Genomic DNA, 12,533 nt, shown 5'->3' on the forward strand with positions numbered 1-12,533 from the left:
TGACTTTCTATTTTTTTAAATAATATATATTTTTTTAGTTATAGATAAACAGAATACTTCTATTTTATTCATTTATTTTTGTCATGCTGAGGATAAAACCCAGTGTCTCACATGTGTTAGGTGAGTGCTCTACCACTGAGCCACAATCCCAGCTCCACTTTTTATTCTTTTAAAGAATACATTCAGTGCAATAAACTTTCCTCTTAAAACTGCCTTCATAGTGTCACAGAGATCTTGATAAGTTGTGTCACAATTCTCATTTATCTCTAAGTATTTTTATTTCATCCTTGATTTCTTCTCTATCTAATGGTCATTTAATATTTATTCAATAATTATTTAGTCTCCAAGTGTTAGAGTATCTTCTATTTTCTACTTTACCATTTATTTTTAATTTTATTTCATTATGATCTGATAGAATGCAAGACATCATCCCTACTTTTTTTGTATTTGCTAAGAGTTGCTTTGTGAAATAAGATCTATTTTAGAGAAGGATCTGTGTGCTGCTGAAAAAAAAGTGTATTCAGTCCTTTATGGATGAATTATTATATATATGTCTGTTAAGTGTGAATTACAAATTGTATTTATTAGTTCTATATACATTTGGAAAAATAAGAGGCCTATAATAGCCAAAATAATCCTAAGCAAAAATAGTAATGCAGGAGCCATCACGATACCAGATCTTAAATTATACTGCAGAGGTATAGTAACAAAAACAGCATAGTATTGGCACTAAAATAGACTTGAAGACTAATGGAACAGAATAGAAGACACAGAGACATACCCACATAAATACAGTTATCATACATTACACATAAACATACATTGGAGAAAAAATAGCCTCTTTAATAAATGGTGCTGGGAAAACTGGAAATCTGTATTTAGTAGATCTCATCCTGCACTAAACTCAACTCAATGTGGATCAAGTTCCTAGGCATTATACTAGAGTGCACCTACTGAAAAAAAAAAAGTAGGCCCAATACTCCATCATGTTGAATCAGGAACATTTTCTTTGGTAAGATTCCCAAAGTACAAGAAGTAAAATGAAGAATCAATAAATGGGATGGCATCAAAATAAAAAGCTTTACAGAAAGGAAACAATAAAAACATGAACAGAGATCCTACAGAATGGGGGAAAATCTTTACTACCAGCACCTCAGATACGGCATTAATCTTCAAGATATACAAAGAACTCCAACAACTTAACACCAAAAAAAAAAAATAAATAAACAAAAAAACTTTAAATAATGCAATCGATAAATGGCCAAAGGAACTGAACAGACACTTCACAGAAGAAGAAATATGAAAAGGCAACAAATATAAGAAAAAATGTTCAGCTCTCTACTAATTAAAGAACTGCAAATTAAAACTACACTGAGATTCATCTAATTCCAGTGAGAATGGCAATTATCAAGTATATAAGTAACAATAAATGTTGGTGAGGATGTGGGGGGAAAAGGTTCATGCATACATTGTTGGTGGGACTGCAAATTGGTTAAACCACTCTTGAGAGCTGTATGGAGATTCCTTAGAAAATTTGGAATGGAACTACCATTTGATCAAGGTTTCCCATTCCTCAGCTTATACACTGAAAGACTTAAAATCAGCATACTACAATGACTCAGCCACATCAATGTTTATAGTAGCTCAATTCACAATAGCCAAGCTATGGAACCCCATCCCATCAACAGATGAATGAATAGAGAAAATGTGGTACATATACACAATGGAAATTTAGTCAGCCATAAGGAAGAATGAAATCATGGCATTTGCCAGTAAGTGGATGAAACTGCAGAATATTATGCTAAATGAAATAAGCAAATCTCAAAAATCCAAAGGCTACTATTCTCTCTGATATGTGGATCTAACTCATAACAAGGGAGGGTAGGAAGGAGAAGTACAGAAGCTCATTGGATTAGACAAATAGGATTAAGGGAAGAGAGGGAGAATAGGAATAGAAAAGACTGTAGAATAAATTGGACATAATATTCCTATGCTCATATATGAATACAGGACCAGTATAACCCCATATCAGGTACAACCACAAAAATGGGATCCTAGTTAGAATGGGTTGCACTTAAATGTATATATAATAAGTCAAAATACACCTTACTGTCATGTATATCTTAAAAAAAATGAAAAAAAATCTTTTAAGTTTGCCAATGGAAAAATTACTAAATAGCTACTATTAATAAAAGAAAAAGATAATCCTTGCTTGTCAAAATTTCTATATTTGTTGTGAATCCCAAAAGTTTAATGGAAAAGACTCACTATTATAAATGTTTTCAGATATTTAAATGATAATTATGGTTGTAATTATTTTGTAATACATGATAACAGGCTATATTTTTTGCTTTTATAAATGGTAAGTTTGTGAGATTGTCTGGCATGAGTTGCTGACAGTACACCAGTGACATAGACTATTTGGGATCAAATAACATGGACAAAAAAAACCAATATCTGATTCTATCACTACCTGTTGAGAATTAACTACCAATATGTATTAAAACATTATACAAACACCTTAAAGAGTTGAAACAACTATTAACTTGTAGTAGGTACAAAAAATTTACTGCTCAGATGCTTCATATAGTAATAAAAATAGTGATAATTATTTTATTGTATATGTAGGAATCATAATCTTTATTATTTTTCCATTTCTTAACAAAATTATTTATTATTAGAGGCAGAAATGAGTCATAATTGATTTTTATTTTTTATCGAGAATACAGGTGATGTCTAAAATTGTTGAAATAGTCAACAATGTATACTTCATTGGTCCTGGAAAGAAAACTGGAAACTAATTATCCAATTGCAATCTAACACATTTTACATTAGGATAATTAACCCTAAATAAGAAATTAAATTTAGTGGAAGATATTACAAGATATTTGTTTAATGCTGAGGTGTCTTTTATTCTTTCTTTAAAAGGTACATCATTTGAAATAATGTGTACATTAAATGTGGCTTACAAACATGCACTTTTGTTTTTGACAGAATGCCTTAATTTTATTTGTTGATTTTTATGTGGTGCTAAGGATAGAACCCAGTGCCTTACACATACTAGGGAAGGGCTCTTCCATTAAGCTACAGCCCTAGCCCACAGACATGCAATTTTTAAAACAAAAGTGTTTGAGAAAGTTTAAGTAAGTAATTGTATATGTAGCTGGTTTTCACTATATTACTGTTAACATTAAAAGAAATCTGGATGAACTAATTTAGATTAGAACGACAATTCCATCACTCACAGTAATCTAGTGGCCATTCTGAACAAGGTTCTAAAGTTAGTGTTTGCAAATTAAGATTGTTTTATTAGCAAAATAATCCAACTATTAGGACAATATTTCATTGAAAATGAACATAAAACATTAAAGTACTTACACATACTGCTATTCAACATATATTCCTGCATTACCATTACTTATTTACAGATTATGGTTACTACAACAAGACACTGTGTACCTGTACTTATGCCTTTATCTAAGAAAAAAAATCATTCCCCCAAAAGATTATTTTATATTTCTTGAATTTGTTTTTTTTCAGAAAGAAATATTCTGACAATACAAACTTATTTTAATAACTTTTAGTTAATGGCCATTTTCACTTCTTAAGAAAAATTTTTTTTCTATGTGTCAGAAGGACATTATATTGAAATGAATTTTGGATTCAATTTCTTGGCCAAATTCTTATTGTAGAAACAAGATATGCTCTATTGAAAAATAATGTTCAATAAACTAATGACTATAATATTTTGTTATTAGAAACTGAAAAATTATTATGATACATATATTGGAAGACTTAAGAATTGAAAAGGAATAACTACAAGACTAAATTATATATTATTTATTATGCTACAAATGTCTTAATAGCATGAAACTTTCTTTTAAAGCATAAAGATGAAAATGTACAAGTATGCACATAATCCTTCTAAACATACTAATAATTCTTACTAATGAAAATGAAGCCATTTAGTATGTCTAGACAAAACCCTGTCTTTTCATTATACTAACTGTACTGATATATGCAAATGCTTAATTTGCAAACACATTTTCTTTTCCTGATATTGTGCATTTAAATTTTATTACATAATGGTAAAAAAGCATAACTAATTATTCTTTAATGGTGATATAAAATAAGAGAACATATTACAAATAAGGAAAATTAAAAAATCTTTAACAGGATTTGATCTGGAGACAGTGCATTTGTTTCATTGACATTTTGAATTTAAGCTTGATAACACAGAAATGGAGCAATATACCAAACAAGAATATAAACATAAGAAATTAACTGTTACTATTTTATCCCATGAAAACACTTTCTAGCTTTCATAAATATGTAGTCTATCAATCAAAAAAAATGAAAGACTGCTCAAAAAATTCCAGTTTGTAGAAAGTTCACATGAATACACATTATTTAAGTGTGGAATTTTTTATATATTGTGAAAATTGAAAGTTCTCTAACTCTTTCATTTAAACTCGGGGACTAACAGTATCAAAGACAATGCCCCATTTCACAGGCAAAAAAAAAAAATTGAAGATCTTGTCTCACTTGTAGTTACCAAAAATAATTTATATTTATAGTCAATATTTCCTGAAACAATGATAATTAATAGAGTATTTCAAATAGGCAGTGTTCTACTACAATTTAGCATTAAATATATTAACAAATAACAAAATTATCAAAAATTAATAACCCATAAAATCTCGAACAACTCTGAGTCCTACTCTGTGTGTCAGAGAAAAACAGTTTTATTTTTTAATATCCCCCTTAAATTTGTTCCATGCCATAAAAATCCTTCAATGACTAGGTTTTCAGTCTTTATAACAAATAGGATCAGTTATATAAGTTGTTTCTAAATATTTTCAAATAAAAACTTCTATCATATTATCTTTGCCTCTTTTTTCTTTTTTAAATTAATTTTTAAAATATATGACTGCAGAATGCATTACAATTCATATTACATATATAGAGCACAGTTTTTCATATCGTTGGTTGTATATAAAGTATATTCACACCATTCGTGTCTTCATACATGTACTTTGGATAATGATGTTCCTCACATTCCACCATCATTTCTAACCTCCTGCGCCATTCCTTCCCCTCCCAACCTTCTGCCCTATCTAGAGTTCGTCTATTCCTCCCATGCTCCCTGTCCCTACCCTACTATGAATCAGTCTCCTTATTTCAGAGAAAACATTTGGCATTTGTAAGTTAGCCAGTCTTTTCCTCTTTTCTGTGACCAAAATTTTGCTGAATACCTTTTTTTACTAACATGTATTCATTATACGTATTTATGGTGTTTAGAATGATATTCCCATTCATGCATACAGCGTGCACTGATAAAAACAACCATTATGTTCCACTTTCCTCCACTTCACATTCTTTCTAATCTCTATTCTACTTTCATGTAGACTTTCTAAAAATATCTTTATTTATTTATTTATTTTTTTTTTTGTGGTGCTGAAGATCAAACCCAGTGCCTTACATGTGTGAGGCAAGTGCTCTACCATTAGCTATAGCCCCAGCCCCTCATGTAGACATTTTTTTTACATTTGCTTATATGAGCAAGTCCACGTAGCACTTGTCTTTCTGTGCCTATGTTATTTCACTTAACTTAATGTCCTCCAGTTTTTTGCATTTTGATGTAAGTTTAGGATTTTGGTCTTCTTTTTGGCTGCATGATAATCCATTGTGTAGATATATGCCATATACACTTTATCCATTTATCTGTTGCTATGACCCTGGGCTGATTCCTATCTAAGATACTATGAATAATGCTGCAATAAATATTAGCATGCAGGTATGTATCTCTTGATATGATGATTTCATTTCCTGTCAGTATAAACCAAAATGGGATAGCTGGATCATTGTTTTAAAAATCAGGGAGATTCTCAGGGTTACACAGTGGAGGAGGTAGAGAGAGAGGTGGGGAGGGGGGAGGGGGGAGGATGGGAAAGGCAGTGGAGCANTTTAAAAAAAAAAAAATCAGGGAGATAGAAATTGTAGAAAGAAAATAAAATAGTTTTTATCTTATTATTGTTTTCCTACAAGGGCCAGTGATGAGGAAATTTATAGTTCTATGGGAACATATATTAAAGGTGTTTCTTTTGGATATATTTTTGTATATTCTGCATTCACACAAATTAGCATATATTATTATTCAAAATATTTATGAAATGCCATATTCAATGGCAACATTTGCTAATTTTACTTATAGTGCAATATGTCATAACTTGTATCATCTATATGAGAAGTATATATTGATTATTTAAAATCTAAAGTAACAAATGAATTATGTATAGTTTATTTTTAATATAATCTTATTGCATCATTAAATTGTATTATGTAAACTCTGGGACATTTAAATTGTGTAAAAGATCTCTTAAAGGTATATGTTCATGAAACAAAAAAAATCAACTACATATGCAATAATTTCCCAAATACATTATGATTGAATGATTAATTACAAAAGTAAAACTATTGGTATTTTATTGATGGATTTTTGAACTAGAGTGGAATAGGCAATACAAAATAATATTAACATTGTTCAGAGAATATTAGTGGTAGCTACAATAAAGAACATTTTATTAATATCTACTTCAGAAGATAGGACTTTTGATAGTCTAAATCATATTTTCTACAGTACTATGAGTAAGCAATAGTTAGTAAGCTTAAGAAAATTGTCATATCCCTTTTGATTCCACAACAAAGTTAACTCAGAATAGCTAAGACCAAATGGTAATAATTACTCTGTAGAAAGAAGCTCATGGCTGGATGTTGCATAGTCAAAAGTCACAAATCATGCTATGAAACCCAGTTTGTTCTATTTTTTAGCTCTCCCTTTTTAAGTATTATCTGCTTTATCAATCTCACTATGCAGTGTCAGCAGCTCCAGATTAACAACATTCCTAGTTTGAGAAGATACAGCAGAAGGAGAACATTTGCCTCATTTTTAATAGTGAAAAAAAAATAATAGTTCCATCGTGTCAATGGCTCTGACTTATGTTTCCATCACTATGGAGAAAGAATTTCACAACTTTAACTCACTGAAATAAAATTATATAAATTTGGAACATATTTGATAAATTTATATGTGTATGAGAAGACTACAAACAACCACTAAAAGATTTCTAAAAATATAGTAAAAAATTTTCAAATATAACACTGAAAACTATTTGCATAATTCAAAACAAAATAGTAATGGTGAGAGGGATGTGACACATAAAGAAAAAATAAATTTAAATGACACATGAAAATCCAACTTTGTGTGTAAATGATCAAACATACAATTAAAAGGCAGAGACATACTGAATTAAAAAGCAAGATTCAAATATTTGAGTATAAATGAGGCACATTTAAATTTAAAGACTGAAACAGATGGAATGTGAAGAGATTGGAGACAAAAATACCACTCAGAGAGCAACCATAAGAGCTTAAGCAGTTATACTAATACCAAAACGGACAATAAAATTTTAGAAAAAGTTACTGGAGATAAGGAAGAGCCTTTAGAATCACAAAGGGTCAATCCACCAAGAAAATAAAGCAGTTACGAACACAGATACACCTACAATCAGAGCAGAAGACAAACAAGAAACAGAAGAAATGAATATCATCATAAACAAAGCAGACTTAACACATCTAATAGAACTAGCTACTCATAATAGCAGACTACATATTTTATTAAGCACATATGAAATTTCCCATGGTACACCATATGCTAGTCATAAATTAAGACTTAATAAATTCAAAATCCTTGAAGCAATACAGGTATGGTGTCTGAACACAAAAAAGTAAGACAACTACAACATAAGGAATTCTAGGAAACTGGCAAATATGTGGATAGTAACACAGTCCTAAATTGGTAATGCCTCAAAACGAATTTAAAAGAATAATTTAAGAAGAATAAAAATAAAAACACCCAGCATATCAAAATTTATAGAATGCAGCTTAAACAGTGTTTACAGTGAAATTTATAGGTGTAAATGTTTGTTTCATGCACATACACACACACACACACACCCCTTCTATGTAGCCCTTGATATGTGTGTGTGTGTGTGTGTGTGTGTTTAATCAATCATGCAATCATTTGCCTAGAGCTACTGGAAAAAGAAAATTAGACATGAGGAATTTAGAATAGGGTTAAAATAAATGATACAGATTATAGAAAAATCCAACAAAATCAAAAGTTGTCGTTTCTTTTTTATCTATTGCTTCTTTTTAGTTATTCGTGACAGTAGAATCTATTTTGTTATAATTATGCAGGCACGGAATATATCTTATTTTAATTAGAACCCCAGCCTTGTATGTGATGGTAAGATTCACTGTGGTTTACAAAAGTTGGCCTTTCTGAAAGATTAATAAAATATGTAAACCTTTACATAAAATAACCAAGAAAAAATGGAAGGCTCAGATTACTAAAGGAAAGAAGTGGCATCACTAATAATCCTAAAGATTAATAATGAGTGTTAGAGAGTACTACTACTATGAACAACTTTATGTCAATAAATTATATAGATGAGTGAAATGGGCAAATGCCTAGAAACAAACAATAGATACAGACCAAATGAGAAATAGAAAATTTTAGTGGATCTATCAAAGGAAAGGAACTAAATTTTTAGAACAAAAACTTCACACAAAGAAAAGCTCAGGCCCAGATTACTTTTCCTATAAATTCTACATAATCTTTAAATAAGAATTAGTACTAATTCTTCACAAAACTTTTTCTAACTCATTTTATAAAATTAATATTATCCTGATACCCAAACTAGTCAAACAAAGAAATTTACACAATAATATCCCTTATAAATGTCAACACAAAAATGCTTAACAAAATACAAATAAGCCTAATCCAGAACAATATAGAAAATTAAATGCATTCTTATAAAATGTCATTTATCTCATAAGCCCCATGTTGGTCCAAAAATATAAAACTAAATTAATATAATAGACCATACAAATAAAGTGGAAAGCAAACATATATAAACAAGTAAAAAGATGCATAAAAAATTTGACATAATTCAAACACATTTGTGATTCAAAAAACTAAAAAATGAGGAATAGAAAGCTATTTTATAAAGGCAACAAAGGACATTTATTAAAAACCCAAAGCTAATGTCATGCTAACTTTGACAGACTGAATGTATTCTAAGATCAGGAAAATGAAAGGATATTTCTTTTTTTTTCTATTATTATTAGTATTAGTATTTAGTATTACACAAAAGTTTGGGGTGGGTATGCAATGGTTACTAATGGGAAGGATTTCTTTCTTTCTTTCTTTTGAGTAATGGGGCTCTTTTAAAATTGATTGAGAGGATGGTTCCAGAACTATGTTAATATGCTAAAAAGAAAAAAATTAAAAAAAAATAAAAAAATAAAAAATAAATAAAAAAAATTAAAAAAAAAATAAAAAAAAATAAAAAATAAAATAAAATAAAAAAAAGAAAAAATAATAAAAAAAGAAAAAGAAAAAAATAAACATCAAATTATACATTTTAAATGTATGAATTAAGCCAGGCACTATAATATCTGACTGTAATCTCAATGACTTAAGAGGCTTAGTTAGGAGGATTGCAAGTTTGAAGCCTTAGTAACTTTGTAAGACCCTCAGGAACTTAGTGAGACCCCATCTCAAAGCAAAAAATAAACAAAGAACTGTTTGGTGGTAAAGCTTCTCTGAGTTCAATCCCCAGTGAATACATAAATAAATAGGCAAATAAATCAACAGATACATTAAATCATATGGCTTCCAATTATATCCTAATAAAGATGTTTAAAAAATGATAAATATAGGACCAAAATTTGCTGATATGCAGAAAAAAAATAAATGACTGTAAACATTCTGAAATTCGTCTAGTTCAAGTAATTTGATGACTATGTTATGCTTTTCTTGTGAGTATGTAGAATCATTATTAATGTCAAAAAGCAATCAATGTCATACCACAGAAGTAGGTCAAAACGACTAGTTTTGAAAACAAAAAACAGAATTAATGCCAAGTGGTTGCTTATATTACTTTTTAAATACTAGGAAAATGTGTTTCACATCAAACACAGTTGCCATGTCCAAGTGAATAAGTTTTTTTAGTAATAGAATACATAGTGAATGAATCTAGGTCATAAGTCTGAACTTCACCTGAACAACATTGTTATTTACAGTTTTGCCTCTTTTCTGGTCAATTTACTGTAAGTAAGAAATAATAGTAGAGTAAGTAATAAATAATAATAGTTTACCAATGTGTGAAAAAACAATATACCAAAGCATATTTTACACATATAAGTGCCTATTATAATTTGAATATGAATATCCCCTGAAAGCTCTGGTGTTAATGCAGGGATATTCAGAGGTGAAATGACCAGATTATGAGAGCTGGAACATTATCAGTCCATCCTAGTTTGAATGAACTAACTGGGTGGTAACTGTAGGCAGATGGGGCTTGGCTGGAAGAGGTGGTCACTGGGTGAGCCTTGGAAGGGTCCATCTTCCCTGCTGCCCAATTCCTCCCCACCCTGCTTTCTCAACTGCCTCTTGCTGCTGCGGAGCTTTCCTCCACCACACCCTCATGCCATGATGCTCCACCTCATCTGGGCCAAAAGCAATGGAGTCAGATGACAGTAGACTGAACCTCTTAAACCAGGAGCCCACAATAATCTTTTCCTCCTCTAAGGTATTGTTGCCAGGTATTTTGGTCAAAGAGACTAAAACCTAATTAGCATAATGCTGTTGATAGTTTTGCCAAGAAATGTGACTTGCACTGTACATTTGAGGTGTGGAAGATTCAAAGAGAGCATTTTCTACTTCACATTCAGTTGAAGCAGTTGTAAGTCAGACTTGGTGAAGTAAAACAGGGAAAATTTAGGTAACAGAAGGGCAGATGTTTCTTTTACTATAAGACTTTACTTTGAAAAAGCTAATATCACCATAATATTCTAGGAAAGTAGTATTTTAAAATATAAAAGTTTCTTTCACATAATACAGATTATTTTTAAACTGTAAAAACAATGCATTCCTTATAGAAGAAATGAAAAAGTTAAATCTCATATCAATAGTGACAAAAACATATTGATTATGCATTCCAACATACACATGTCCCTACAGTAAAACCACTAATTACATCATTCTCTTCATGATCTTTCTTAATTTTCATCTTACGATTATAAAATAGGCCCATTTTCATGTAAATATTTTTCACTTATAGCAACCACATAGGTTTCAAAACTAAACTTTATGTTAACTACCCCATAATTATTGGGGTTGGGTTTTCATTTTTTTTAAATTTATTTTTTAGTTGTTGATGGACCTTTATTTTATTTATTGATATGAGGTGCTGAGATTCAAACCCAGTGCCTTACACATGCTAGGCAAACGCTCTACCACTGAGCCGACCGCAGCCCTGGGTTTTCATTTTTATTCTACTTAGACCTGGAATTGTTTGGCAAAGATTTTGTATTTTAATTTTTGACAATCAATCACTAATTGTTCCCTAGAAATATATTCTGTATGCACCTAGTGAATATACTTCTCCTATAAACTTGTAAAACTTGTATTATATTCCCATCTCAAAAACCTATCCTACTTGTCAATATTTAATATAACCTTAATACTTTAAATTTTCTTCCCCTGCTTACTTACTAGTAAGCTCAACACGTTTTCCTATTTGTTGGTCATTTACATGCTTTGAGAAAAGCTATTTCAAGGTCTTTCCATCCACAGGGACAACTTGGAGGGCATGCAGATTCTCATTAAAGTGTGTGAAATGGTCTGAGGTCACTTTACAACACACTTTCTCACACAAAGAAAATGTAAATCAAAACCGGAAATTCATATTCAATTTACTCAGAACCAGGATGCACAAAGGAATATTATATTCTAGGTCCTCTTTGATTCTTTCATTTAAAAATGAACCCTATTTTATGTAATTGACAACCATTACTTATTAATATCCAGACATAAACTATTTTAGAAATAACATACACAATGTGCAGTATTGTGAGGAATAAAGAAAGAGAAGAAAAACAAAATGGTATTAAAATCTCCTAATCCTTTAACAAATCTTCTAATCCACCAGCCAGTCTCCTGTAATGAATGCTCATTCTGTAAGCAGAATCCATTGTACCACTGATTGGATACTTGCTCCCTAGTTTCAGTCAGACATTGACAACCACTTAGTTTTTTCTATCTCAATGTCTCCCTCACATGTTAACCAGTCTCTTTTAGAAATAAGAAAATACAGAAAAATATCAGTTTTCATTAAAATATCTGTTTTAGATATCATAGTTCCTACACAGAAAAAAAAGAAGCTTTAATCATAGTTCCTACACAGAAAAAAAAGAAGCTTTAATTCATACTGTGTTGATTACAGAAGCAAATATATGCAGCTTATTTTTACTTAATGCCAAAAAAAAAAAAAAAAGCTTGTGGTGACTTTCTCATCTAATATGTAATAGGCACAAAGACTAGTGACTTCATTGTCACTCTTAACATATATTTTGCTTTCCAAGTTTGAAGCCAATTTTATATAATGTAGTTTAAAAGTTTTACA

At 30.3% G+C, this 12,533-nt stretch overlaps 1 protein-coding gene across 4 annotated transcripts in view; it reads right to left on the reverse strand.

Moving 5' to 3' along the window:
• The window catches only part of Fstl5 (follistatin like 5), a 762,470-nt gene that overhangs the window by 297,629 nt on the left and 452,308 nt on the right, over nt 1-12,533 (reverse strand). The gene's annotated exons all lie outside the window — the stretch shown is intronic.

This window comes from Marmota marmota, unplaced genomic scaffold, assembly GCF_001458135.2.
Source record: "Marmota marmota marmota unplaced genomic scaffold, marMar, whole genome shotgun sequence".
Taxonomy (NCBI): Eukaryota; Metazoa; Chordata; class Mammalia; order Rodentia; family Sciuridae; genus Marmota; species Marmota marmota.